The 27618-nt window shown below is 67.1% G+C and overlaps 1 protein-coding gene across 5 annotated transcripts in view; it reads right to left on the bottom strand.

Moving 5' to 3' along the window:
* GSE1 (Gse1 coiled-coil protein) overlaps nt 1-27618 on the bottom strand; it is a 103026-nt gene that overhangs the window by 36641 nt on the left and 38767 nt on the right. The window lies entirely within an intron of this gene.

Raw genomic sequence — 27618 nt, 5'->3', positions numbered from 1 at the left:
CCAAGCTCGCCACCCTGCAAGGAGCTCCCAGCACAACCTCCCCGGGGGGATTCGGGAACGGGCGCAGAAAGCAAGCGTGGCCACGGCGCCGTAAGCCCGGTGCCGGCTCCGGTGCTCGCAGCCGCACGCCACCAAGCAGCAGAGGTTGGGAAGCCCAAGCCATCCTGCCCAAACCCTGGCCGTGCCCCAGTCTTCCCCCTCTCCCCACCCGCAGTTCCCACGCCGCTGGCTACGGCCCCGCGTGGGCAGCGGGACACGGCACCGCCGCGGCGGGGTGCACGGAGCCGAGGGGGGTGCGGGGGGGGGCCCCGGCTGGGCGATGCTCCGGCTCCGAAGGCTGGCTTGGCAGGAAGCCGGCTCCAGGAAGGCTCATCTGGTTTGACTAACAAATTGCTAACTGCTTCCCCCGAGGCAGGTGGAAGGAAACAAGCTCTGCTGCTGTAAACAACCTCCCCCCCCCCCCAGCCCCTGCTTCCCACCCCCTGCCCAGCACGGGCCCCCCCCGGGGCACCGGGTAGGGGCAGGTTGAGGCAGGAAAGCGCTTGTGAAATTCCCCCCGCCGCCCCGGCGCGCTCTGATGCAAGCCCCGACGGCTGTTACGAGGCTTGCGGAGGGCTCCCCCCCCCCCCCCAAAAAAAAAATAAATGGAGGCCAGCGGGGACCCCCCATGCGCTGCACCCCTGCGGTTCATGCGCCTTGGGGCCGCTCGCTCCCCACGCAGGGTGATGCAAAGCCTGCAACGGCCCCAACCGGGGCAGCGCCTCGTGACGCACGGGACAGGGTGGCACGGTCCCCAGGGGAGCAAATCCCACTGTTTTTGGGTACGGGTACACCCCGGGGGGGGGCAGCGAGGCCCCTCACAGAGCCGCGGCGGTCCCCGCTGTCACACCGCTCGTCCCCGCTGCTCACGGCCCCGCTAACGGCGCCCGGCCCCGAGCGGATGGAGCAAGGGGCCCGATAAAAATCTGCCCGGCCCCGTAAACCGAGCTGCGTCCTCCTGCTGAAATAACAGCGAGGGGAGGCGAGGAGGGAGCTCCAGTTACCTGGAGCGGGGCCAGGCGGCTCCGCAGGCGCCCAGCCGGGGACCCGGAGCCGGGGACACCCATCCCTGGCTCCGCGTCCCCAAATTGGCGCCCGCGGAGCCGCCCGGCCGGAGCACGGAGCTGTTTTTCCTGCTCGCCGCAGTGCCCGCCGTGCCACCCCACGCCGGCCGGGGGCAAGGAGGCGTCCCCACCCCACGCCCAGCCCCGCGCCGGTATTTCAGGTCTTGCACCCGAGCCGGCGCCTTCGGGTGCCAGCGGTCCCCGCGGGGACGTCACCCTCGCCCGGGGCCTCCTCCGTGCCTTGGGGGACGGCAGCGCGTCGGCGGCGTTGTTCAGAGCGGAGGAATTCATTAACCAGTTTTAATTTCCCCCCCCCACACCCCACACACACACACGCTTCTTCCTGCCACAACCGCCACGCTGGCGTGCCGGCTGCACCCCGCGGCGCAGAAGTCACACCGAAATAAAGCCTGGAGGTCGTCCCCAGCCCCTCTGGGAGGAGGGAAAAACACCGCCAGGGTCCTCTCCAGCCCCTCCAGCCCCCTCGAAACCCTGCGGTGCTGCATCCCACCCCCCCCAGGACCGTCCCCGCCAGGTCCCCATCCACCCCAAATCCCCGCCATCAGCAGAAGCGAACGCCGGGGGCCGTACGGAGCGGGCGGGTAACACGATAAGAGCTGCCTGCGCCGCGGAGATAAATAGCCCCAGCAGCGAGGAGATGGCTCCGGCTCGGAGCTAATAGGGGCTGTCAGGGCGCTTTAGGGGCCGAGCATCGTTTCGGGGCCTGACGGGGAGGACGCCGACAGGAAGTGACAAGGAAGCTGAGCAGAAAGCGACAGGCAGTACACAAAGAGCATGTCCTCTGTAAGTGGCGATAAACCTCGAGAAAATAAAAAAAAAAAAAGAGAGAGAGAGAGAAGCTAAATCAGTTGTTTAGCCGATGTACCACATGCTGACAGGGCAAATGTGAAGGCTTTTATGGCCACATGGGTTTTCATTTGCAGTTATTCATAGCGGAGCCGGGCGCTTTATCTCACTTTACATTATGTGCAACCACAATGCAGACACTTGCACCGCAACGCACTGCCTCCCCTGGAAAATATTAATATGTAAATGTCAGCCTCGGAAGGGCAGAAAGGGAACGGCGGGCTGCAGGGGAGATAAAACCGGCCCTGAAAGGGAGGGCGACGAACGGACCCCCCCCACACCCCCCCGGCGGGCACCTGTGTCCGGGGGCAGCGGGAGCCCAGGCGTGCGCATGCCCACCGGGTGGGGAGCCTCCGCGGGGCAGGACGGGTGCACGCGCACCCCCTGCACGCCCCCAGCCGCCCCGCACGCCCTCTGCAGAGCGGGCTGCACGCCTGCACCAGCACCTCTGCAGGATGGGCCCCCCCCCCATTTACACATGGGACCCCCCCCTGCGCACATGGGACCCCCCTGCGCACACGGGACCCCCTCCATGCACACAGGACCCCCCTGCGCACACGGGACCCCCCTGCGCACGTGGCACCCAGCTCCCAGCCCCTATGGCGCACGCGTTGCACGCACGCCAGCCCCTGCAGCCGGGCACGAGGACCCCCCCCCCCCGTGCAGCCCCCCGACCCGTGCCACCGACCCGGGGGACAGCCCCGTGCCCGCGCCCACATGGAGAGGCCGCCGGGAGCCGCGGGTTTTGGAGGCAGCCCCGCCTGGGCGCAGCGTGCCAGCGCCTGCAAAGCCCCCGTCGGGCAGCGCTCCAGCCGTGCCTGCTGTTCCCGGGCTCGGTTCCTCTCCGAGAGCCTCCAGCCCCGGGGGTAGTGCCAGACTGACAGCCTGGAGGCTATTTATTCGCAGGCAGAGGCAGCGGGGAGCTGCTGGCGGATGCAGGCGCCTTTGTCCTAAAGGGAAGTTCGCTCCCGGGCTGCCCCCGCTCTCGCCCGGCCTCCCTTTTCTGCCTCCCGGCCGTGCCGCTCAGCGCACCCCACGACCCGGGGGTCCCAGCCCCCGGGGAGGGTGCCGGGGGCGGAGGGGGGGGGCGCGCGCTGTGCTACCGCGGGCCTCGTCACCTTGTCCCTAAACCCCCAGCGAGGGGATGCCAGGGGGCTGCCACGGCCCCTATGCAACAGGGGGGCAACTCGGCATCGCCCCCCCCCAGCCACGCATGCACAGGGCACAGCCCGGGAAAGGGGCTGGAGGTGGATCCCAAAGGGCTGGGTGCAGGATGCGGGCGGGCACCCAGCCCCTGGGCTTTGCAGCAAGCAGCCGGGGGCTGGGGGGGGGTGGGGGGCACCTCCGCCTGCAGCCGGCCACCCCCCAGCCGTTACCAGGAGCAGCGCTGGCAGCCAGCGCTGGCACGGGGACAGGCCCAGGAGGGGGCTGCCCCCGAGCCCTTCGGGGAAAGGGAACAATCCCCGGGCATTTCTTTTTTGGCAGGCCCCCTGCGTGCCCCCCCCCCCCCGCTCTCCTGCGCCCCCCTGCCCGTCCTCCTCCCGCGCCGGGGCGCGGAGCTACAATTAAATCAGTGTTCTGCTAACAATCTGCCGGCTAATAAGACATTTTCCTCCCTCTCCCTCCTCCCCCCCACTCCACCCCAATCCGTGTGTGATGGGAGCGCTTTGATATGAGAGTGGACTCTAATGGGTTCGGTGTAAGGGAGCCTTAATTTATTACGTGCCTGTAATTGATGTTTGTATAAAGTAGCTCTTACAGCTCCTCAGAGCGGGAGATGAAAAGCAATCAGTCAGCCATTTGCCTCGAAAGGAAGGAGAGAGGAGAAGACAGACAGCGAGAGAGAACCAGACGTACTCATCAAGCCTGGAGGAAAAAAAAAAACAACCAGAAAAAACAGCGGAACAAAACAAAATCCCCCCCGCGCAGCCCCGCGGGCGGCTCCAGCATCCCCGGGTACCGCCGCCGGCACCCCCCCTGGGTACCGCCCCCGGGCACCGTTCCTGCGCGCCCCCCCCTAGGGAGGGATCCCACCCAGGGGGGCGCAGCGGGGCAGGATGCGGCCCCCCCCTGCCCGCCGGCGGCACGCGCGGGGCTGGCGAGGCGGCAGCAGCCGGTGCTGAGCTGCCCTAATGACGGCGGGCGCTGGGGAGTCACGTGCAGCCCCGCGCCGGCTGGGGAGCCGTACGTCACCGGCCCCGGCGAGAGAAAAAAAAATAAAAAAAAAAAAAAAATCGGTGCTAAATTGAATCAATCCATCTTGGAAATGGCTCTTGTCAGCCCGTGGCAGGGAGAGGAGCGGCGGCGGGAGAGGGAGCAGGGCGAGGGATGGACGGGCGGCACCGGCACCGGCGGCACCGCGGCACGGGTTGGGGACCCCGCTGGCCCCACGGCGCTCGCCAGCCCCATAGGATGGATGGGGGGGTCCTCCCAGCACAGGAAGGGAGAAGACCCCAAATACCCGCCGCACAGGGTCTCCATCCATCCCCTCTCCTCTCTCCATCCTTTTCGCCCCTGCCGTGCCTCAGTTTCCCCATAAAGTTTCCCCCCCTCCCGTGTCCCCCAGCCGGGTTTCTCCGCTCCGGAGCAGCGCAGGCACCGGTCCCCGCGGGGACGGAGACGTCCCCGTGCCCAGCTGCTCCCAGTGCCCCCCACAACCCCGTGCTCGGGGTGCTGGGCACCGCGCACCGCGCTGGATGGATTCCCCAGTGTGGGGAGACAAGGGTGGCACGGACACGGACGGATCCTCGTGTACGGGACCCGCAGGCTGGCGAAAGAAAACGCAGCGCCAAAAGGGGGCAGCGGGGACAGGAGCAGCCCCGGTGATTGATTTTCCAGCCAGGCGCTCGCACCGAGCAGATATGTCACCCAGACAAGCACTCTAAAAGCCGCCGCAGGGCCAGATTTATCCCCCGCCCAGGCCGGGGGCCATCAATCCCTCGGGGGGGATGCGGGCGAGGAGCCTCCAGGACGGGGCAGCGGGGGGTTTAATGCCACCGAGACCCTACAAGGCGCCCCAACGCCTGCTGCCCTGGGTGCACCGAGGGTCCCAAATCACCCCCCGACGGGGACAAGGGCAAGGACGGGGACGGGAAGAGCGGTCCCCAAACCCTGCCACCGTGCAGGGAATGGGGTTTGGGCACGGGGGGGCCCCCGCGGCCCGCTGGGGAAGGGGCTGCCCCCACGGCCACCCGCTCGCAGCCCCTCTGCCCGCTCCTAACGAAGGGAATTAGGGGGGGGGAACCGGCCCTGGCACCGCTGCTCCTAATTAAGAGCCGGCAAATTCCCCAGCCCGCCCGCGTGCCGGCCCCGGCGCAGCCTGTTATTTACCTGCAGCTAATAGGTTCGGCGCGGTAATGCTAGGCTTGTATCAAATGGCTGGATCTTGGCTTCTGACAGCTTTAAAGAGCCGTCTCCGGGACACGAGGGTTTCTAATTACAGGTTTTGTCACGGGAAGGCTCGGTTCAACACCAGTCACTCTCCCCGGGTGACACTTCTGCCCGGATTGGAAATCTAAACACAGCCCCAGACAGTTAAGGTTAAAAATACGGCACCGTACAAGACGAGGGATCATAATTTGGGTCACCGCCGTGTTTAATTAATTGGAAGGGAGCAATCAAAGCGGCCGCGCGCGGTAATTACAGCCCGGACCTGAGAGGGGCTGGGGGCGGAGGGGGCTGGGGACCCCGCAGGGCTCCGTAGGGCCGGGGACGAGGGCGGCATCGCCCCACGGGGCGGCGAGGAGGGAGCAGGCACGGTGGCGAGCCGGGTTGCGGGCAATAGCGTCACCCCGGTGGCTCCACATGAATCACCACCGGGCACGGCACGGCGGCCCCAGCGTCCCCGGAGCCCCCCCCCCGGCCCCGATCCCGTGGTGCCACGCAGACGCAGCCCCGGCTCCTCGCCGCCCCGCCTGCGCGGGAGCCGGTGATTTATTTTCACCAATTACCGGGGCACTTTTTCCCTTGGCCGGGCCCGGGGTTTAATTGATTGGAACCTATTGAAAACCAATTAACCGGCACCGGGGCGCAAAGCCCTGTTTATGGCTCCTCGGCGGGGGGGACGGCCGGGCGAGCGGCCCCAAATGGGGTCGGCCGCCGGCACCGGGGCTGGGACGGGGAGGTGGGGGAGCACAAAGGGCCCCCGCCACGGTTATGGGCGGCTCGAGGGGAGAGCGAGGCGCAGAGCAGCTGATGGGGTGCCACGGCACCCCGGGGTGCCACGGGGAGCCCTGCCCCACGGTGGCCCCGTGCTCGGCGCTCCCCCCCCCACCCCCGGCACGCAGCCGGCGGCAGTGACCCCATTAAGTGAACCCGGCTAGCATTAATTTGACCCCATCGGCGCACACTAATCAGCTGGAACCGTGGCACCCAGCTCAATCCAAATTGATTTACCGAGGCTGGAAATGGATACAAATGTGATTAAAGGCTTTTTATTTTACATAGGTCCTCTATAAAATGATTTAAATCAATTGCCGGGTAAGGTTCGCGCCGCGACCGCTGGCGGCCCCGCAGCGGTGGGGAGCGGGGCACCCGCACAGCACCCTGCCCTTCCCCACAGCACCCGCGGGGGGCTCCGACCCCAGCACCAGGTCGGGAGCAGCACCCCGATACCCCGAGAGGGTCCAGGGCTCATATCATGTCCCCATCCCATTACAATGGGGACCCCGTGAGCATCCTGCACCCAACATCCTGCACCCTGCATCCCAAATCCCACATCCTGCACCCTGCATCCCAAATCTCACACCTTGCATCCCAAATCCCGCACCCTGCATCCCGCCTCCTGCATTCCTCAGCCTGTGCATCCCACATCCCATACCCCGCATCCCAAACCCCACATCCCGTATCCCTCACCCCACATCCCGCATTCTGCACCCCTCACCCTTCACCCTGTGCATTCCGCGTCCCATATCCTGCATCCCACACCCCGCGCCCCACATCCCACATCCCGCATCCTGCATCCCGCACCCTGCGCATCCCACACCCTATATCCCACACCCTGTATCCCACACCCCGCATCCCGCACCCCGATCCCGCACCCCGATCCCGCACCCCGCCGCGCGGCCCTGGCGAGCGCTGGGCGCCCATTAGGCTGAGTGCTGCTGCGCGCCCATTGCTCGTCAATTATTCAAACAATAATTGCACCCTTATTTAAAGTCTAGTCTTGCGTGCGCGGCGCGCTGCAAGCTGCCAAGGCCCACGCTAGATTTACACCCCGGCGCGCTCCCGCTCTCACATCGCCAATTAATTAAGTAAACTCATTCCTCGGCACGCTCTCAGGTGCGCAGCCGGCCCCGCCGCCGCGTCATTTAATCCCGCCGGGGCTCGGGGACGCGGGGACACCGAGCCCTCGCCACCCAGCTGGGGCGCACGGCGGACCGAGCCGGGGTCCCTCGGGGGGTCCCGGGGTTGTCACCGGGGCTCGGGTGGCCGAAAAACGGGTGAGGGTTTGGGGACAGGGATGCTGCTCCCGCCTGGAGCTCCGAAGCTGAAGCGATCCCCTCGTCTGTGCTCTCCTCCGAATTTCCCTTTTGGTTTCTTGCCCCCCCAAAAAAATAAGAGGGAAAAGGAGGCGGGGAGGAGGGGGCCGTCAGCAGGGCCCCCCCAATGAGGGGGGAGGTCGATTCGTTCATCTGGCGACGTTACTCCAGGTCCCAATTTACTGCCGCCGGGCCACGGGAGCGCTGGCACCGAGGCCGCGAGGTCGCTCCCCTCCCGAGCCAGCGGCTAAAAGGGAGACGTCTGGTGAGCCAAAGGGGGGGGCAGGGGACGAACGCCGAAATTCAGAGGGCGAGGGCTGAGCCACAAACCCCTCGGCGCAGCCAGCTCTGCCCGATACATCCGGGGAGATAAGGGCCGAGGGATGCGGCACCGAAGGCAGCGTTCGGTTCGGACCTGGCACCGGGGCTCGCGGGCACCCGACCCCCCCCCACATTTCACCCTCACTGGCCGGGAGCAGAGGGGGCAGCTGGGAGGGAAGGGGGGGTCGCGGACGTGAGCCTGCGATGGCCACGGGTCCCCACGCCGAGCCTTGTCACCGGGGTTGTCCTCGGTGGCCACCGGTGGGCGTGATGAAGTGCGCACGGAGACGGAGGGCGCACGGAGACGGAGGGCACACGGAGACGGAGTGTGCAAGGTGACGGAGCTCATACACACGTGGGAGAGGATCCTGCCCCACTGGCTGGGGACGGTGACAGCTCCCCAGTCCCCTCCTGCAGCCCATCCACCCCCCCCACACTAAGGGGTACCAGTCCTGGGGTCCCCGTGCGCCTCCGCACCCACGCAGCACCTTTGTCCTTGGCTCCCAGCCCGGTCCTGGCCCCGTACGGACCCCACCAAGAATCGCCCCGTCCCCCATCGCCCCGCTTCATCCTGCTCCTGCCGCCCCTGCAAGGGGGAAGACGGAGCCGGGAGTGTCCCTGGGGACACGAGGGGACACGGCGAGCCAGGGGCTTGCAGCTCGCTCTGCACCACTGGGGGGCCACCAGCCCCCCCGCCGGGGTGACGGGCACGTGTGCTGTCATCGCCTGGTGGCCCGAAAACACCAGCTGGGGTTTTGGGGTGACGAGGTCTGGGCCGAGGCAGGGAGATGCTGGAAAAAAAACCGGGGGCTCCTGATGCTGGTCCCAGCGGGGCTGTGGCCGAGGGGTGTACGGACGCGGGGCCCCCCCGATGCTCCCCCGGCCCCGATACCAGCCGTGCCCCCACCCCTGCTCGCCACCCCCTTGCAGCCACCGAGCCCCCAGCACCCACACGGCTCCAGTCCTCCCAGTGCTCCCAGTTAGCCGGGACCATCGCAACCAGTGGGGATGAGGCTCCCGGCGCTTTCACCTGTGCGCCCCCCCCGGCCCCCGCGGTGGCTCGCGGCACATCTCCAACAGCCTAATCCGGCGGTCTGACGGCTCTGGGATTCGTTAAAGCTCTTTTCACCCGGCGGGCTTTAATTGCGGCGGTCGCCTGACCCCCAGCACGCCGCCGGCCCCGCGGCCGCGCCAGCGGTGACACCGGGGGACGAGGTGGCACCCCGCAGGGAACACGACGGGAGGCGGGGGGGGGACCCGGTGCCATGATCCATCCCTCCTCCCGGCACGGGGTGGGGGGGGTGGGGGGCGAGGGGGGGCTGCAGGGCGCTGCCGGGGTCGTGGTGAGGGATTAGCTACCCAATAACTCCGCGTTTAAACCCTTTGCAGCAGGGCTGGAGGGCGGCAGGGCGAGGGCAGAGGTTAAGCCCGGCGCGGCCGGGAGCTGACCCCGACGCGGGGGACGGCAGCACGGGGAGAGGGGGATGCAGGGATGGCCGGGGGGGGGTACATGGGGATGGCAAGGGGGAGGGACACGGGGATGGCGGGGAGGGGATGGGGTGGCACGGGGGCACGTGGGGGGCTCCGTGCCCCTCGCCCTGCCGCCCACCCACCACCTCTACCCCCCCACCCACCCACCCGGCTTCCCCTAGCACAAACACCCCCGGACCCCTGCCAGCACCCACGGTGGGGGCGGGGGCACCCAGAGGGCGGCACCCACGGGATTCACCCCCCCGGGGCACCCCACCTCGCAGCCCCCATCACTCACTGAGGCTCTGCAGCAAGGACGCCCAGCTCTTCATCTCCAGCCCCGCGGGGGGTCCCGCGCCCGCCGCCGCCTGTCCCCCCCCACTCCCCCCCCCCCCCCAAGGCGCTCAGGCTGCGCGGGGGCCCCCCGAGCAGATGCCGAGCCCCTCGGCGGGCTGCACACCGCCACCGGAGAGCCACCGGCGGGCGAGAGCAACCATTTTATTCCCTTTTAACTCTGCCTGCGGCTCCAGCGAGCTCTCCACCCCCTCCCCTCGGCTCGGGCCCGGGGCTGAGTTACCGGGGGGGGGGCGGGGGGGGGACACTTTGCTTTTCCCTCCCTTCCCTCCTCCTCCCTGCTTGCACTTGATAGCAGCCTTGTCAGGCCCGCTGAGCTGCTGCTGACCCCTGCCCCGGCGCCGCTAATTAAGGCTGCGCAGTGACAGTTCAAGTGCCTCGCCGCGAGCCTGCAGCACTGCCGCCGCCTCTAATTGGGGACGCTTTTTTATTTCTCAACAGCCGCCACGCTGGGGCTGGGGGTACCGAAGCGGGGGGGCTGCTTCCCTGCTCTCCGACGGGGGGGTTCCCCCATCCCTGGCAGCGCCGCGATGCCTTTTGGAGGGGGGGGGAGAGGAGCCCCCGTCCCAACCCCGGCGCCGCGGTGGCCGTGCCCGGTTGGCACCCCGGTCACGGAGCTGCCACGTGCGGGCGGCAACCGGTGCCGAGGTGCTGCAGGAATTAACAGAAATGCCCCAAAGTCAGCAGGAAAGCTCCTCGGCCGGCTGGAGAAGGAGCCGAGTGTTTCCCCGAGCCCTCCCGGACGTATTTTTGGACGGCGAGGAGGAGCCAAGGGCAGCGGGGCAGGGCGAGGAGCCAGGGCCGCGTGGCCGCGTCTCCGGCAGCGGAGCACGGCCCCGTGCCAGCACCCGCCGGGGCTGGGGCAGGCGAGCCCCGCGCCGCCAGGAAATCCCCGTCGTGGCCCCCCCTTCCCGTGCCGAGGCCGGGCAAACCTCGTGCCAGCGGCGTGCCAAAGCGAGGTGGCACCGGGGCACCCCCGGCACGGCCCCGGTGGGGTCGCGAGGGCGCCCCGAGCACCCGGCCGGCCCCGTTCCCCTCTCCCCGGGGGCCCCCCCCCGGGCCGTGCCAGCAGCCTGACAGATCTATTGTGTCGTGAGACGTTTTATCACGGCGAGCGAGACAGCGAGAGCCGTTGTCCTGACCCCGCAGTCAGGCTGAGGAGAAACAGAAGACGGCTTGTATCATCGCGCCGGGTCAGAGGCCGCGGGGAGGCAGCCAGCGCCCTCCAGCCCTGCCAAATTCCTGGGATGCACGCCCGGGCAGGCAGCTGCGCGCCGCCACGGCCCCTTGCCACGCAGGTGTGGGGCTGGCACGGCATGGGGACGGCACCCCGAGACCCCCCGCTGCAGGGACAGGCTCCTCCGCTGCTCGGCGGCTGCCTCTCGTGGCCAAGTTTTAGGTTTTCCACCCAAATCTGGGCCAGCGAGCCGCTCCGTCCTATAGCAGCCCCAAAATGGTGTCACCGGCTGGCAGCACTCCTGAACTGTGCCCTGTGCCGGGCATGAGCTGGTCCTACAGGGGGACGGGGATGGGGTTGAAAACTGGGGACAGGGATGGGGATGGGGATGGGGATGGGGATGGGGATGGGGATGGGGATGGGGATGGGGATGGAGATGGGATGGGGATGGGGACAGGGATGGGGACAGGGACTCCCCCATCCACACCAACACACCTACAAGAGCACCCCATGCAGGGAACACACGCAACACCCCCCCTACCAAAACCAGAGAGCGGGTGGGGGGGCTCGCCATCCTTGCCGCGCCACCCCAAAAGCACAGGGCAGGGGGACGTGGGGACACCGCTGCCACCTGCCCACCGCCGCCCCATGCCCCGTCCCGGGGGCAGCCCGGCCTCTCAGCACATGAGGCAGCGAAGAAGCAAACAAACGAGCCGTGGGGCGGCTCTGCCAGGCACCTCGGCTCCCCAGACAGCACCGGGTAATCGCCAACCCTCGGGAAGGGCCGGGCTGGCAACCTGCTCCCCGTGACCCGCCTGCCCCGCCGAAACCCGGTTCTTCCCCCGTGCTCAGCACCGTGTAAGCGGGCGCCTGGTGGCAGGGCACCGCTGGTGGGTGGCAGAGGAATGGGGACGGCAGCCGGGTGCCGAGCGCGGCTCCGCTCTTCTTGCCCCGGCCGTGACTCAGGCAGGAGGAATTCCCCGCCCCGAGGGCTGCAGCGGTGTCACCGCTGGGTAAGGCTGGGACGCGCGGGCCCGGCCTTTTTGCGCGGCCAAAACTCCTTGTTTTATTGCGTAGCTGTCTCCTCTCGACAGCGGGAGAGCCAGCTCAGCTGGGAACCTCTCCGGCAGGTCCTTGCTGCTCGGCCAGAAGGTGGAGGGAGGAAGGCAGCTCCCGGCTCCCCGTTAGCGTCATCCCGCCTTGCACAAGCTCTGCCGCCGGCGCAGAGCCGCCCAGCCACGCGGCTTGGGTGCTTTTCAGTGGCGTTCGGGGCTGGGAAGGGCTTTTTGGGAAGACGCCGGCGCTGCCCGATGCCACCCAAACGCGGCTTTCCGCAGATTTGAGGCTCCCGAACAGCATTGCTGCCCCGGTGGGGGGCTCGGTGCAGCCAAACACCCCGTCCGCCCCAGCCCCGGCTGCGGGAGGGGAGGAAGGGGCCGGGAAAGTCCCCGCTACTGAATTTTCCGACTTGGCGGCTGCGCCGGGAGATGAGAAATCGCCTCCCTGACCCGGCCCCGGAGCTCGCAGCTGCTCTCCGTCACCGTTTCCCAGCCGGCACCCGCCGCGCCGCGCCACGTCACCCGCCGTCCCGGTCGGGGTGGCCAAGGCACCGGGGCTCCCCGTGCCCCTTGCCTGAGCTGGAGCTCATCCCTGTGGATGCGGTGATGCCCAGGCGCTGTGGGAGCCGGCACGGGCAAGCTCTGGGAGCGTGGCAGTGCCGGCACCGGGGTCAGACCTCGCACGGGGCCCGGGGGCTGCCCGGGGCAGGTGGCAGCAGAGCCCCCGCGGGGGCCGTGCGCGAGCCCGGGGCTCGTCCCCCAGCCCTTCCTCCCCTCCCCGCAGCCTTTGTGCCGCCTCCGAGCAGGCACCTCCGGGGTGAACGCATTAAGGGAACACAAAGCAGATCCGAGACACATTTCGGCTGCAATTTTCTCTGCTCCATTATTGACAAACAAGCTGCTTCTCGCAGGTGACGGCGAGGCCAGCGCGGCAGCTGGGGCACCGCGGCGTGCGCCGGCCCCGTGCCGTGCCAGCTGGCCTGCCCCGCTCAGCCCCCGGCACGGGGCACACAGCGATGCTCGCCCCCGCTCCCCGGCCCCCCCAAATCGCTCCCGGGTCACCCGGATCCAGAAGCATCATCCCTGCAACGCACAGCGGGGAGAGAGCCAGCTAGGAGCGCCCCAACCTGGAAGGCAGCACCGTGGGGCACAGCCACGTCCTCCCCAAAATCAGAGCCCCGGTCCCGTCCCGTCCCCCCCCCCAAGAGCAGGGGCCGCTCCCCGGCCGGGGCTCAGCGCCGCGCCGAGTCTGTCGTTAGCGCCGTGCCAAACCCAAAGTGGCTGCTTCGAAACTGCAATCCAATAAAAGTGCTACTTGTCTATTTATCATCCTCAGGGCTTTTTATCACAGTGCAGATGGCTGCTACCTTCGCAAGGCACAGCAGTGTGCTGGCACGCGCCCGCCGCACAGAAGCTCAGAGCGCCGCAGAGTCTGTGCCCACACCTGCGAGGAGCCGGCAGGCCGCCTGCTCCGGCTCCCCTGTGCAGGATGAGCCCCAGCCCCGACGGCATTTGCACCAGGCATTTATTTCCACCGGGTGTTTGCACCGGGCATTTGCACCGGGCGTTTCCACCAGGCATTTATTTGCACCGGGCGTTTGCACCAGGCGTTTGCACCGGGCATTTATTTGCACCAGGCGTTTGCACCGGGTGTTTGCACCGGACGTTTCCACCGGGCATTTATTTGCCCTGCACATTTGCACCATGCGTCTGGCTTCAAGCATTTGCATGGGGCGTTCGCACCGGGCAGCGGCAGCCTGTAATTAACCCGGACGCGAGTTTTAGGCGGCGGCAGAAACGCAGCGGCTCCGGCACGGCTCCGTGCGGGCGCAGGGCAGTGGGTGGGAGCCGCCGGGGCAGGTGATTAAAGCCGTATTAAGTGTCTGTCTGCACGCGGGAGAACACACACCTAATTATCCAGCCGGAGTCGGCCGGGAGGGAGGAGCTGCCCCGATCGCAATCGCGTAATGAAGTGTAACGCGGGGCCAGGCCTGGCGCGGGCGGTAATTAACAGGCAGCAAAGGCGGCATTGCAGCGGCCGCGCTTGGGCGTGCACGGCCCCGGGCGGAGGGCAGGGGCGGGCAGCGGGGTTGGGGTCCCCGTGCTGCTGCTGCTGCTGCGGGAGCGGGGCCACCGGGGGGGGGGACCCCACGCTGAGGCTGGGCACCTCCCTGCGCACCCTGCACGATCCCTGGGGACATTCGCCCGTGCCTCGTGTCCCCAAAAGCCACTCGCTCGCAGCCCTGTTTGCAAACACCCGGTGCTCTGGCATCACCCTGGTGCTCGGGCATGGCCCCAGTGCTCCGGCATCCCCCCGTTGGCTACGGGGCCACCTGGGTGCTCACCCCGCGAGCCAAGCAGCGAGGGCGGGCGCGATGCCGGCGCACCCAGCCCTGCCCGGGGGCCGCGGGGAGGCACCGTTGCCCGGGCGTCGAAAGAGGTCCGATGGCGGGCGGGTGGCGGCGGCGGCCAGACGCCGCTGCGAAAGGCGTCTGCGGGGCCGCAGAAGCTGCCGGCCCCACCTATTGCACAAGAGGCGAGCCGCCAAGCCACGCCACCGAGGCTCCCCCAGCGAGTCCGGCGGGTCGGTCGGCAGCGCCCCGGGGAGCCGCCGCGTCGCCCCGCCTGCGCCCGGCGTCCGCAGCACCGCTGCAGGGACCCGACGCCCGCTCCTCCCTGCCGCCGGCCGCCCCAGCCGGTTCGGAAGCGGCCGGGCTTGCCCGGGAACGCCGCTTGCATCAGCCCCGACCCAGCTGGCACCGCTCGCGGGCGGGTACGTGCCGTGCCGGCAGGCGGGCGGCACGCCAGGCTCGGGCCCCCGGGGATAAGGGCATCGCCACCTCGCAGGGACCCCCCAACCCCCCCCCAGCAGCTCCGTGGTTCGGGGCACAGCGAGCAGGGGACCCCCCTGCAGCTCCCGTCCCCTCCATCCCGACCCCGCTGTCCCCACAGCAGCGCCGCAGGTGCCAGCGTCTGAAGCCCCGTCCCTGGCGCGGTGACAGCCCCCAGCTCCCGACTACAAAGTGCAGCACGGTGGCGGGCGGGGGGGGGAGGAGTCTCCTCCTCCCTCTCCTCTCTCTTTTTTTTTTTCTTTTTTTTCTTTTTTCCCCAAAGCTCTCCAGAACAAAGTACACACTCTACCTCTTCAAAACCCACCACCATCTGTCCGTGCGTCTGAGCGCCGCGCCGCCGCCGGAGCCGCAGCCCCGCCGCTCGCGCGGAGCGGCCGCCTCCGAGCAGATGGTGCCAGGGGAAGGACGAGCCCCAGCCTCGCCGCCGGCGGGTCACGGGGGGGCTCTGCTTGTGTGTGACCCCCCACCCACCCCCCACCCCGGCACGGTAATTACCCACCGTGGCGAGCAAACGGCCTGCGCCGGGTCATTGTGCCGGCCACCGCCAAAGGGCGGCTGGCGGCGAGACCTCCCGACCCCTGCCACCCCTCGCCCTCCGGCGCGGCTTGTGCGGCCGTGGGGGGGCTGCTCCGCTGCCCCCTTGTCCAAAAGAGCAATAAATCACCGGGAGGTGACTGGGCCAGGCTGGTGGCAGGGGAAAGGGACCCCCTCCGCAAGCCCCGAGCCCTCCCCCGGGCAAGGATGCGGCCAGGAGAAAATCCAGGGAATAAAATAAATGCTGGGGAGAAATTGGGGGGGGGGGGGTCTACAGCCCCCCCGTGCCTGTGCTGGAGGGAGAGAGGCCGTGCAAAGCCTGCGTCCTGCAAGGACATCGTCCTCCCCGTGGCGAAGGGGAGGGCAGGGAGCCCATCCCCACTGCCCTGCGCCCTTTGGGGCCAGGCGCGTGGCCCCGAGCGCAGTGTCATGGGGAGGGGGGTGAGGGATGCTTTCCCCCCCCACCACACCCTCCGGTCACGGCCTGTTAACGAGGAATTTCATGGGTGCGGTAACCCGGGGCACGCCGGAGCCATCTGCTTGCAGGCCAGAAGTCACTGCAGCCTGCCCAGGCCCCGGCTGCCGAGCAGCCCTGACCTCAGCATTAAAAAACAGTTTGCAGGAGCAGATGTCGCGCCCCGGACGGGCAAAGCTACGCCGAGAGCAAAGGGCCGGGAAACTCGCCGCAGGGGCAAAAGGCCCTTTGGGATCCTTCGGGAATTTGGGGCAGCGAGGAGGAGGAGGAGGAAGATGCCGGGTGCCCGGAGCGAGCCCAAGCGTGGCCGGTTCGGCTGGCCACGCGCATGTGCGTCCCCGGGTGCCTGTCCCAGCTCCGCGGCGAGGAGCTGCTGCTTCCACGCCGGCGAGGCCGTGGTGTTTAGAGAGCTCCCTGCCCTGAGTCACAGCCCGCCGAGCTAATTCCCTGCGCACCAGCCGCCTCGCCAGGGCCGCACAAAGGCTGCGCCGCCGCGCGCTCCTGCACGCACGTGGCACGGCACGGCACGGCACGGCACGGCACGGCACGCCCCAAGCCGCCCCCCGGAGCAAGGGTCCAGGTGAGAGCATCCCGGCCCTCTGCCCTGACACCCATCCCAGCCCGCCCCGGGGGGCTTTGCTCAGGGGGAGCCCCCCCCCCCCCCCAGTAATTTTCTCCAGGTCCCCGAGAGCGGCTAATGACGGTGTCTTTTGGCCTCATTAAAATTCATTCTGCATGATTTAGGACCTAATCTCGGTGAAACTCCACGGCGCTTTATTAATAGCGCATTAGCGGATAATTCATGCGGTCGGATGAAAAATCATCCCGTGTTATTCTCCGGGAGGGGGATATGGGGGGGGACGGGGGGGGGACACGGGCACGAGGAGGGAAGGGGGGCACCCGCGCCTGCCCAGCCTCCTGCACCTCCACGCCACCGCCGCGTCACGGCGAGGCAGCAGCCCTTCTGACAACTGCCACCACTCATTAATCTTGACGAGTTTTCTGCTGAATGTTCTTCCACGGGCTTTCAAACTGCTCACTAATTGCAATTAATCACTTACCGAAACAGATGTCAGGAACAATGGAACTGGGAAGTCTGGAGGCTTGATAAAGCTGTCAGAGGAGCGCGCTCGTGTGGCGGCGGGTGCCAAAAGGCGCCTGCAACACCTTCCCCGAGCCATGTGCTCGGGGGACCCGGTGACCCCCTCGCTGCCTGCGCAGCATCTGGCCGTCCCCGGCGAGGGAAAACCCACGGCAACGTGGCACAGCGGCTCGAAAGGCCAGCTCCGTGCCCTGGAAACTATAGGGTGGCCGGGACAGAGGGCTGGGGACAGGATGGGGACGTGGGGACGTGGGGATATGGGGACTGGCTGGGATTTTCAGTGCTGATTTCTGGGTAGCGCCATGCACCCAAGCCTCCGAGGCATGCCGCAGCCCCCCAGAGCTCTGCATCCCGCCCCCAGGACAATTTGAGGAGCCAAACGTCCCCACTCCAAACCTCTGTGGCCACCCAGAGGTCCCCAGAGGCTCCAGTTTGCCCCGCTCCCACCGCCGGGACCGCTCGCTGCCGAGGCAGGCGGCAGCGAGCCCCAGCGGGGCGTCACGTCCGCGGTGCCTCGCGCAGGCGGCGGCACGTTCCCCGTCCCCGCCAGACGCCGCTTTAGCACCAGCAGGGATCCAACAGCCTTCCCAGGCGGGCGCTCCGCGTTGTTTACCCATCACACATGAAAGGTGCCGAGCTGACAGCTCCGGAGACGGGAGACTTCCCCCTCCCTGTCCCCATCCCTGTCCCCAGAGAGGCTCCGTTTGGGGACCCGCTGCTCCCGAGGGCAGCGTCTCCGCCCGGGTTGGGGCGGGCAGGTCCCTCCTGGCAGCACGGGGACGTGCCCTGTCCATGCACCAGCACGCAGAGATAGCGATGGGAACACAGCTCCTGGGTGCTTTACGCCCTCCTGTGCATGGCTAAATTTGGAGACCCCAAAGGCCACCCCATAAGTGACCCCAGCCAGGCGCTGCCCAAGGAAGAAGGGTTCAGCTGGGAGGGGACCCAGAGCCGGGGCCCTGCACCCTGCCATAAATGCTGCCACCGGGTTTGGGGACACCCCTTGGGAACAGCAAGGTCGGGGACAGGCCGGCAAAGCGAGGGCCCCAGCGAGTGCCCCGGGGCAGAGGATGCTGCGCGGCCCCATGCACCACCTGGGGCAGCTGAGCACAGCCAGCCCCGACGTGCTGTAAGGTCTGTTCACGACGGGGCCATCGCCCTGGGGACACCGCCCCGGGGACAGCCGTGCTCCCGGCAGGCAGAGCCCGAGGGCTGACAGCATCCACGGGGGGCTGGCACGGGGCGAGGCAGACCCGGGGCTCGTGACCGGCGCAGCCCCGACACATGTTCCAATAAATATTCCGCACAGACCCCGTTCCATATGTATGATCCTGCGGGGTGATGATTTCTCTACTGATCACTGGAAGTGACAGCTGTGCGAGGAGCACGAGAAACAAAGGCACCGACTGCTCTCCCCCGTTGCACTCCGCCGGCGAGACGGTGCCGTGACACGGAGCCGCAGCATCTGGTGGCGCGGGGACCGCGCCGGGATGCCTGTTAGCGCCGGGCACAAAGGGGCAGGTGCTCTGCCCCGCTGCCTCACAGCCTCCTGCCCTGCCCGTACCCTCCCGAGGAGGGCCGTGCAGCCCCCAAAACGCTGCCCCCGTGCTGGTGTGCATGGCTGGCGGGGGGACGGGGAGCACCCAGCCACCGCCGTGGCACCCAGCAGCCGGTGGCACCCAGCAGCCGGTGGCACCCAGCAGCCGGTGGCACCCAGCAGCCGGCGGCACCCAGGGGCACCGCACCCGGCCCGGGCTCCTTCAATATTTGCCTTTGGGTTTGCCAACGTTTCCTCCCCTCCGATAACGGCGGAGCCGCAGCACGTACGGGAGGGAGAAGCGCCGGGCTCGGTTAATTATTAGCGAGCATGCAAATCCCCCCTCCGCGAGATAACAATAAACAGCACGATTTTGGAGAGATAAACAGGGCTTTAAATTTCCAGCAGCCTTTACTGGTGTAAAAATAAGCGCCCCTTATTTATTTAGCTCCTTTGAGAAACCACATCAGTCCCCAAACACAGTCTTTTACTGTCAAGCTACAGTAGAAGCCTTTATACGCAGCAAAGATACTGACAGCTACCCCTAGCACAACCATCTTTTATTCATGCTCATAATATAAACTGTATTGCCTCGGAAACAAAAGGATTTAACTCGCTGCTGGCCGGGGCCGCCGGGTGCTCCTGGAGGGAGAGGTCGGTGCCCGCGGGGCCACCGGTGCCCCTTGGCCACCGCCAGCCCTTGGGGATGGCCACGGGTGCCGGGGCGAAGCCTGGCCAGCCCCTGCCGCCCGCAGGGGACGTGGCCGCGAAAAAAGAGAAGGGCAAAAGAGGAGGGGGAAGGAGCGAGGAAATTGAGGTTAAACGCCTGCTGCGGGAGGAGAAAGCGCCCGGACACCCCAGCAGGCACCCGGCTCGCTCTGCTCCAGCGCATCCGGGGCAAAAAAAAAAAAACGCAAGGAAATAAAAGTGAGCCGTCCAACCTCGAGCGGTTAGGCAAAGCCTCCCGGCTCTGCGGCTCTGAATCCCATCCTTCCTTCAAATAAGCAGGCAAAGCAGTGGTTACAAGAGTGGTTCGTATTTAATAATGCAATTTATATTCCACTCTCAACATAAACTATTGTAAAGGCACACTAATGTAAAAATACATCTGGCTTGTCAATAGTTTATCTTCTGGATCTGCATCTAAATCCCTGGGCATTCTTGACTTATGGCTGCACCAGTGTCTAATGAATAAAAAGGTGCAAATTATAGGCCTTGCTTTAATGCTCATCATAAAATTAGATGATAGTTGCAAAAGCTGCATTCTCCTGCCCACAGTGCAGCAATGGTAAGCTATAAATAAAGTGTATTTAATGTATCCCAGCGCTGCGCAGAGCCAGGAAACAGTATGTTACTGCACAGCCTTCAATGGATCCGCCACAAGTTCAATGAAGTGATAACTGATCCATCATGTGAATTTATGTTAACTGTCTGCTCACAAAGTCACGGCCTCAACACTGTAAATAGCCTCCAATCCTTCTAGCATGGCCTGCCTGCCAATAAAACTGTCACCGGCGGGCTTGTAGCAGGCACCTTAGGACAGTGGAAACAAACCATTAACTTCTTGGGTTTCGGCTCGGCTCGCTCGGCCCCGCCGGGCTCGGCTGCCCGGCCGTTTGTCCGGCCGCTGCGTCCGTGAGGGGGGCCACACGTGTCCCACATCTCCGCCCTGCTCCACCCCGGTCCCCCTGCTTGTCTGATTTTGGGGGCTGCTTCAACCAGGGGGGCTGTTAGGGGATGCTAGGAAGGATGCGCAATGGCCGGCACCCACGCGGCACCGTCCTGCACCGCCCTGGGGGAGGGCTGCCGCTGATCCCTCTCCAAACAAACCCCCCTGGGGGCCCTGAGTCGGGCAGGGCGGAGGCTCAGGGTGATAAATCCTCGGGGTGGCAAACCCTCGGGGTGACAAACCCTCGGGGCACCTCGCCGTGCCAGCTCCGGCCGTCCCGCTGCCGGCTGCCAACCGCACCGCGCACCGGGCAGCCATCCCCTCCGGCAAGCCCCGGGCTGGCACCCAGCAAGGGGACAGCCCCAGGCCATAAGGGAGATGTCCCCAACAAGTAGGTGTCCCCAGCCAATAAGGAGATGTCCCCAGAAAACAAGATGTCCCCAGCAAGGAGACATCCCCAGCGCAGAGATGTCCCCAGTGCAGAGATGTCCCCAGCAGGAGATGTCCCCAGCAAAGGAGATGTCCCCACCCAACCTTTGCCCCCTCAAGCAGCCCAAGGCGATGGGGACCCAGCCAGGCAGAGGGGACATTCCCTTCCCATCTCCTGGCACAGCACCGAGGGGCACCCCCAGATCCTGGAGAGCCTGGGGGGGGGGGAACCCACGGAGCTGGCGGAAAGCAACGCGTGCCATTTCCTGGCTCTCATTAACGCGGTGCTGAGCAGCCCCTAATAATAGCAACAGTAAATTCTCCTAACCAATTCGGGTCCATTTCTATAAATAATGTAGAATCTTTTTATTTACTGACAGGTTGTAAAAGTATCAGTGAGAATAATGTGAAATCAGGCACTGCTGAATAATTCATGGCAGCGGCTCGGCGCTCCCCTTCCCCGCGCTCCCCTGGCCCCGGCGTTTACACGACAGCACCTTGCGCCCGGGTTATCACATAAAAACCAGGACTAACGACCTGGCACTAATTCTTTATCAATTGGGACTTTTACGGCTAGGGAGAGGAGGGGGGAAGAGAGAAAAAATAGGAAATAAAAATAACCCTGGGTGCACCCTATAAAAAATGCATGGGGCTGCACGCTCGCCTCCGCACGGCGCCGCTCGTCCCCGGAGCGCACGGAGCTGCGCCTGCGTCCCGTCCCCGTCCCCGTCCCCGTCCCCCTTCTATTAGCAATTCCTGCTGTGCCCCAGCCCCTCCAAAATTCAGCAGCAGTGAGCACCGCCCAGGAGGACACAGGACCCGTGGGGCCGGCAGGATGCTCGCCGTCCCCGTGCCACCCGTGGGGCCGGCAGGACGCTCGCCGTCCCCTCGCCACCCTTGGGGCCACCGGTGCCACCCCGTGCTGCCGTTAGGGCTCGGCTGAGCCCCGTGACAACCCCATCCATCCTCCCTCACAGCCCCCATCCCTCGCTCCTCCTCGCCTGGTGGAGAGGGCGGCGGTTGTGGTTCCCCCCCCGCCTCTACAAAGCCCCCCCTCCCCAGAACAATACCTGCCCGCGCTGTTTTGATGTGCGGCACAAAGCCGGGAGAGCTTTCCGTGTAACATGATAAAAGCAAGTCCCCAGCCAGCACAATTATTTGATAATTCTCCCTTAACACCCATCAAATTAAAGCAATGTCCAAGGGCTGCCTGAAGTGGCACTGATAGGTATTAAACTTTAATGAGATTTAATGGCACTGCCCTACTTTTTAAGCGCTTGGGCCTACATTTATGAACATTTAATTTCCCGGGCCCTGACCTCTTTTTCTCCGCCGGCGGCCCCCCCCCGTGCACGCAGCCACAGCTGGTTTCTGTTAGCGCTGCCGGGCCGGCCCCGACCCCGGCATCTCGGAGGCGACGCGGGGAGAGCGGGGGCAGACGCCGAGATAAATCTCCAGGCGCTCGGGGGCGAGCTGTCGGCTCTAGCGGGGAGCCGAGACGGGGCGGCGAGGCGAGGGGAGCCCGAGGGGCGCGGGCAGATGTGATTCACCGGCAGCAAGCGCGGCCAAATTTACGGAACAACTTAATTAATTTGCTCCCGGGACGGCGTTACACCGCGGGTCAGGTTGGCTGAAGGCCGCTTGGCCCTCGGCCTGCTGCTTGATTGCATTTCAGGGCCTCCGCTTGGTTTAAGCTCCCCTGCGAAGCCGCCGCTGCCTGCGCCAGGCTGCAGCTCCTGCCGCATGGGGCCAAATCCGGACGCTTTGCCCCCAAATATCCTGGGGACCCACCGAGTCCAGCCCCGCGCCTGCTGCTCCAGTTTGTTGCTGCCCTCTAGCGTGTACAGGCCAGGCCAGCCCCTGCTGCCACTCGTCCCAATCCTGATGCCCCCCGGGGTCACCCGGTGGTCCCCAAAACTCCGGCCGTGGGGGCGCGAGGTCGGCGCCGGTGAGCGCCGAGCATCTCCTCTTGCACCCGCAGCATGGCTCGGGGCAAAAACGGGGCACACGCCGGGACACCCCCAAGCACAGGGGCACCCTCTGGAGGCCGAAAGCAGGCCCGAGGGCTTCGAGCATTCCCCAGGGATGGGGAAACCGAGGCACGCAGCAGCCGCAGCGCCCTGGCTGTCCCGGCCCCGGCCCCAAATCCTCCCCACAGCCCCAGCACCAGGCGCGGGGAGCCCGCCTGCAGGAACGCACGGGCAGGGCAATAAAAGGGAGCGTTATCAAGTCCCAGCAGAGCCAAAAGCCCGCGCCGAGCCGGGGAGAAGAGAAAAAAAAAAAAAAACCAACCCACCCTTAACCCCGAGATCGCTTATCATTCAGGCTGCATCACGCAGCTTGAAAGTGCAGACACAAAAATGTAATGTCATAACATTCGCAGTTCAATAACCTTTGCTTCACGAGACGGCTTGAACTGTCAGAGGAGCTGGAAGGTAAATATTTCAGCGCACAGGCACTGAATGCAAAGGCGTGGGGAGGGGGGAGCCGGCCGGGAGGGGGGGCGCGGGCGGCCTCGGCTTTCCCATCTCGCCTCGACACGTTAAAATATCCCCCCGCCGTAAATCCCGGCCGGCGCTGGGGAAAGGCCGCGGCACGGATAAAATACGAGCAGATATAAAGGCAGACACCTTTATTGTTCCGCAAAGTCTTCCAACAAGTGATGAATCCACAGCTTGACCCCAACCCGTCGCATTGTCACGCGGCGCAAACAAAGCCGGGGGCCGGGAGCCGCCGCTGCAGCGGGGCGCGATGCTGCGGTCCCTGGGGGGGGACCCACGGGGGACAGGCACCGGTTCGATCCGAGGCCTCAGCCACCGAAAGAACCAAAGCTGCCCTCCCCGGGAGCCGAAAGGAGCCTTGCCCCTTCCATCCTGCAGGCTGCAGGGCGCCGGTTCCCCACCGTCGGGGTCAACGCTGGCAGCCGCCGGTGCACGCAGCGCCTGCGGGTTAACGGGGACGGCGATGCTTCGGCTGCTGGGGGGGGGGGGGGGGGGGTCACCGGTTGTGGGGCGATCAGACCTGCTGGGGCTCCGGAGAGGTTTCAGGGCGAGCAGAGAGGACCCACGACCCACAAAACCCCCCGGAAGGATCCACGAACCAAAACCCACCCCCCCCCCCCCAGGAGCTGCTGGTGCGCCCCGGTGGCTGTGGCGTGCCGCGCGCCCCAAAACGTTTGCGGGTACATAAACGCGGGGCGGGTGCCACCGGCCTGACCCGCAGCGGTGCCGCTACGCCCCGGGGAGGCGGAGGGAGAGGAGGGGGGGGAGGCGAGGAACAGTTAAACGGCCTCCACCCGCGCGGGGCGTGCGGCAACAGGCACGGCGCGCCCTCCCCGAAAACACCTGCTAAAGGCCGCGCTGGCACGGGGCGCGCGCCCGGGGGCGGGCGGGAGGAGAGCGCGCCAGGGCCCGCAGCAAGAAGCGGCATGTCTGCCGCTTGGCAGCACAACAGAGAGCAGGTGACAAGCACGCCGGCGTGCGCTTTTATTACAGGAAGCGAGCGCACAAGCATCTGACTGAACCCCCCCCCCCGCCTCCCCGCCGCGGTTAACTCTCCCGGCCCCGGCGGCGCGCGCGCGTGCCCCCGTTTTTGTGGAGCCCCGCCACGTGCAGAGCTCCCCGGGTCGCTGCAGCCCCGGTTTGACGGGACCCCACGATTTGGTGTTTCCGTCAATATCGGCGCCGGGCACGCAGAAAGGTTTGGTGCCCTCCGGGGCGGCTGCTAAGAGGCGGTGCAGCCCCACGGCATGCGCCCCGCTGCTAAAAGCGCGCACCCCGACGGGGCTTCACCCCGTTCTGCTCCAACCTCCTCACCCCCCCCCCCCAGTTTTTGGGGCACGGATCCCCCTCGGCTCCTCCATCTGCCAGGCTCAAGCACGCCGGGCACGGCCCCAGCTCGCCGCCCACGGCGCCTGCTGCACCTCGCCTGCGTTCCTCCTGCCGGCGGCGGGTTCCCGGGGAGCGGGGACGTGTCCAAGGGCGAGGAGCTCGGCCCCGCTCCCCCGGGAAGCTGCTGGATGTCACCCGCAACCCCGGATCCGGGGGCACCGCTCCCTCCCTTTGCCGCCCGCCTGTCCCCGTCCCCAGCGCCTGAGGCCACCAAACGCCGAGGTGCCACCCAGGCGGCATCGCGGCGCTGGCTCCGGGGCCGAGCAGATCCCGGCGGAGTAAAAATACACATACGTGTACGCGCACCCAAACAGTTCTCTGCAAACACTCCCCGAGACGACAAAATGAGCTGGCGCTGCCTCCCCCTGCACCCGCTCCCGCGCCGACCCGCTCCTCTGACACAGCAATTAAGAGGCAGACATTAATATTTAAATATCGCCAGCTCTGGAGAAGGGAAATCAAATCAAATCGCTGCCGCCCCAGCGAGCCCTCCGCGGCTGGAGACACGAGGGCGCCTGGGGGAGCGCGGCCCCCCGCCCGCCTGGGCACCTGGGGGACACGAGCATCCCCCGGGGGGTGGCAGGAGGGGGGCTGTGGGGGCAAGGAGGGGCTCCTGGGCTTGTGGAGAGGGATCACAGCCACCAAACCTTCTGGGGAGCGAAGGGAGAGGACGCAGGGAGCGAAAGGACGGCGGGGAGAGGGCTGGGGGCACGCTCCTGCTCCTGACCCCGACGGTCTCATCCTGCCCCCGGTGCATGGGATCACGGAGGGGGGGGGCGAACTGCCACGCTGTGCCACCCGCCCCACAGGGGACATGGGGACACGGGGTGGGGCGCAAAGCAGCGATGCCACAAGGAGAAACCCCTTTCTGGACCGGGTCAGCGTGGGCAAGGAGGTGGCAGCAAGCTGCGGCGAGGCTCCCGCCGCTCGCTCCCAGCCCCAAAAGCCCTTCCCAGCACGGCAAGGCTGCGGGGTGCCGGGGCTGGGGGGGGACACAGCAGCCCAGTACCCCCCCCGCAGGCATCGGCACGGCCCCGCCGGTGCTAAGAGGCTGTGCCGGAGCAGCAAAGAGGATTTACTGCTAAACGCAAGGGGCTTTAGCGGCAATAACTTTCCCTCCTCTTGACTTAAATGGATTTCCAACTTCAAAACGGATCGAGGGGGCAGGCTGCCAAGCAGCGGGGCCGCGGCGGCCGCCCAAGGGCCGACCCCGTGGGCGTTGTGGGGGCCGGGGGGGGGCGTGAGCAGAGCCGGGGACAACGGCCGAGGCAGATGAGGGGAGGCAGATAAGGGCCCGGGGAGGGGGGGGTGTTGGCGGGGGCCTTGCCGCCCGCTCTTGCAGGAGGCCCCGCGATAAGGCGGCGGCGTTATCGGCGCGGGAGCAACGGGGGCGCTTCCTCCCGCTGCAACCGCCCGCAAGCGGGGTGGTGGGATGGGAGGGGGGGGGGGCTGCAGGGGGCTGCGAGGCCCCCACACCCCGCCACGGCCACCACAGGCCCCCCCCCGGGGCTGAGCAGCGAGGGAAGCCAGGGCACGGAAAGTGCTATTTCAAGGGCAATCCCCTTGGCAGCCTTCCCGGAGCGGTCACACCGAACCACGCGCGCTCGCGCCGTGCCAAGCTTTGTCCCCGCGGCCCCCCGACCCCTGGCCTTGCTGCCCTTCGCCCCCGCCCCCCCCCCCCCCGGCACCTCTCGCCAACCCCAAAGCTGCCCCGTGACCCCACCAGGGCACTCAGCCAGCCCCCCCCGGGACACCCGCAGCTGACGGCTGGGGTTTGGGGACAGGAGCTGGGGACAGGAGCGTGACCCACGGCACGGTGCTCCCCGCCCCGAGCAGCGCCCCGCTGCGCCCAGCACACCCCATCCAGATACAGCCAGCGTGGGTGGAGACCCCCCCAAAAAAGCCCCCCACCCCAAAACCCCCACCCCCCTCCTGCTGCCCCACCCGGTTCCTCACCCCCCCAGGCTGCCACCGCCCCCCCCCCCCACGATGCTGGGGAGCACGGCTGGTGGCGAAGTCGGCCCGGGGGCCTGGAGAAGGAGCAGGAAGAGGGGAGATTAAAAATACCCCCCCACACCCCCCCGGTCCTGAGCTCCCCCCCGAAAACCTGCAGCCCCATCCAGGGCCGCGAGCATGTCAGGAAGCGATAAAAACGTCCTGCGGCCGCCGCCGAGCTGCGCGCCCCGCTGCACCCTGCCTCGGCCCCCCCCCTCCCCGAGACGGCGGGAGCCCTGGCCCCCCGCCAAAGCCACTGTCTCCACTGTAATTCTCCCTGCCCCGGAGCCAACCCGCACACACACACACACGCACACGCACACACTCGCTCACACACCCCCCCCTCGCAAAAGGCCCGGCTGTGCACGCTCGTGCACGCTCGTGCACGCTCCCACCAGCGCGCGCACGCGGCTGCGCGCCCACCCGGCAGCGCTCGGCGCACCCCGCCGACAGCTGCGAGTGCACCCGCGGGTCTCCGAGCTCTTGCACACACGTGTGCACAGACGCCCCCCCACCCCCCCGCGCTGCACGGGAGCCTCTGGCCCCAGCCGGCCAAGCCTGGCCGCGCCAACCCCCCCGCCCCCCCCCCCCCCCCAGCACCTCCCCACAAGGTTAGGCAAACACGCTGCCGGGCGCGCACGCACACACACACACACACACACACACACACGGCCTCGCGCACGCCTGCCTCGCACGCACCCGGCCCCCCCGGGGGCACACCCACAAACCACACAGGCTCACCCATCTGCTCGGCCGGGGGCCGGCGCGCACGCGCACGAGCCCGCTCGCAGGAAGAGGCGCTGCTGCCTTCCCGCTGCCTTTTCCCTCTGTGAACTCCTCCGCAGCTCCCCCTCGGGTACCCCAACATCCCCCCCCGGCACCCCCCGGCACCCCCCGGTACCCCCCCGGTGACCCCCCGGCTGCTGGGGGCACCCTGCGCGCCCTGCTCCTCCGTGCCCGGAGAGCCAGCTGCTGGAGGAGGAGGAGGAGGAGGACGAGGAGGAGGAAGGCCGGGCACTTGCTCTGCTGCTCCCAGGAGGTGCAGCGGGCGCTCGCCGGGGAACGGGGAGGGCAGGCGGGCGCCGGCACCCACCCACGGCACCCACCCACGGCGGCCCCGCCATGCAAAGCAGGCGCAGGGACGGGGCAGGACCGGCGGGTGCCGAGGCCATCAGCGCCGCCGCTCGGAGCCGGCGCGGCGACCCGGCGGGCCCTGGGGGCGAAGGGCAAGGCAGGGCTGGAAGAACGAGGCCGGAGCCGAGCAGATAACCGCGCCGGGAGACGATCAGCCCGGGAGACGGGCGA

This window comes from Anser brachyrhynchus, assembly GCF_964034855.1.
Source record: "Anser brachyrhynchus genome assembly, chromosome: 12".
NCBI lineage: Eukaryota > Metazoa > Chordata > Aves > Anseriformes > Anatidae > Anser > Anser brachyrhynchus.
This window is presented reverse-complemented; position numbering and strand designations above follow the sequence as displayed.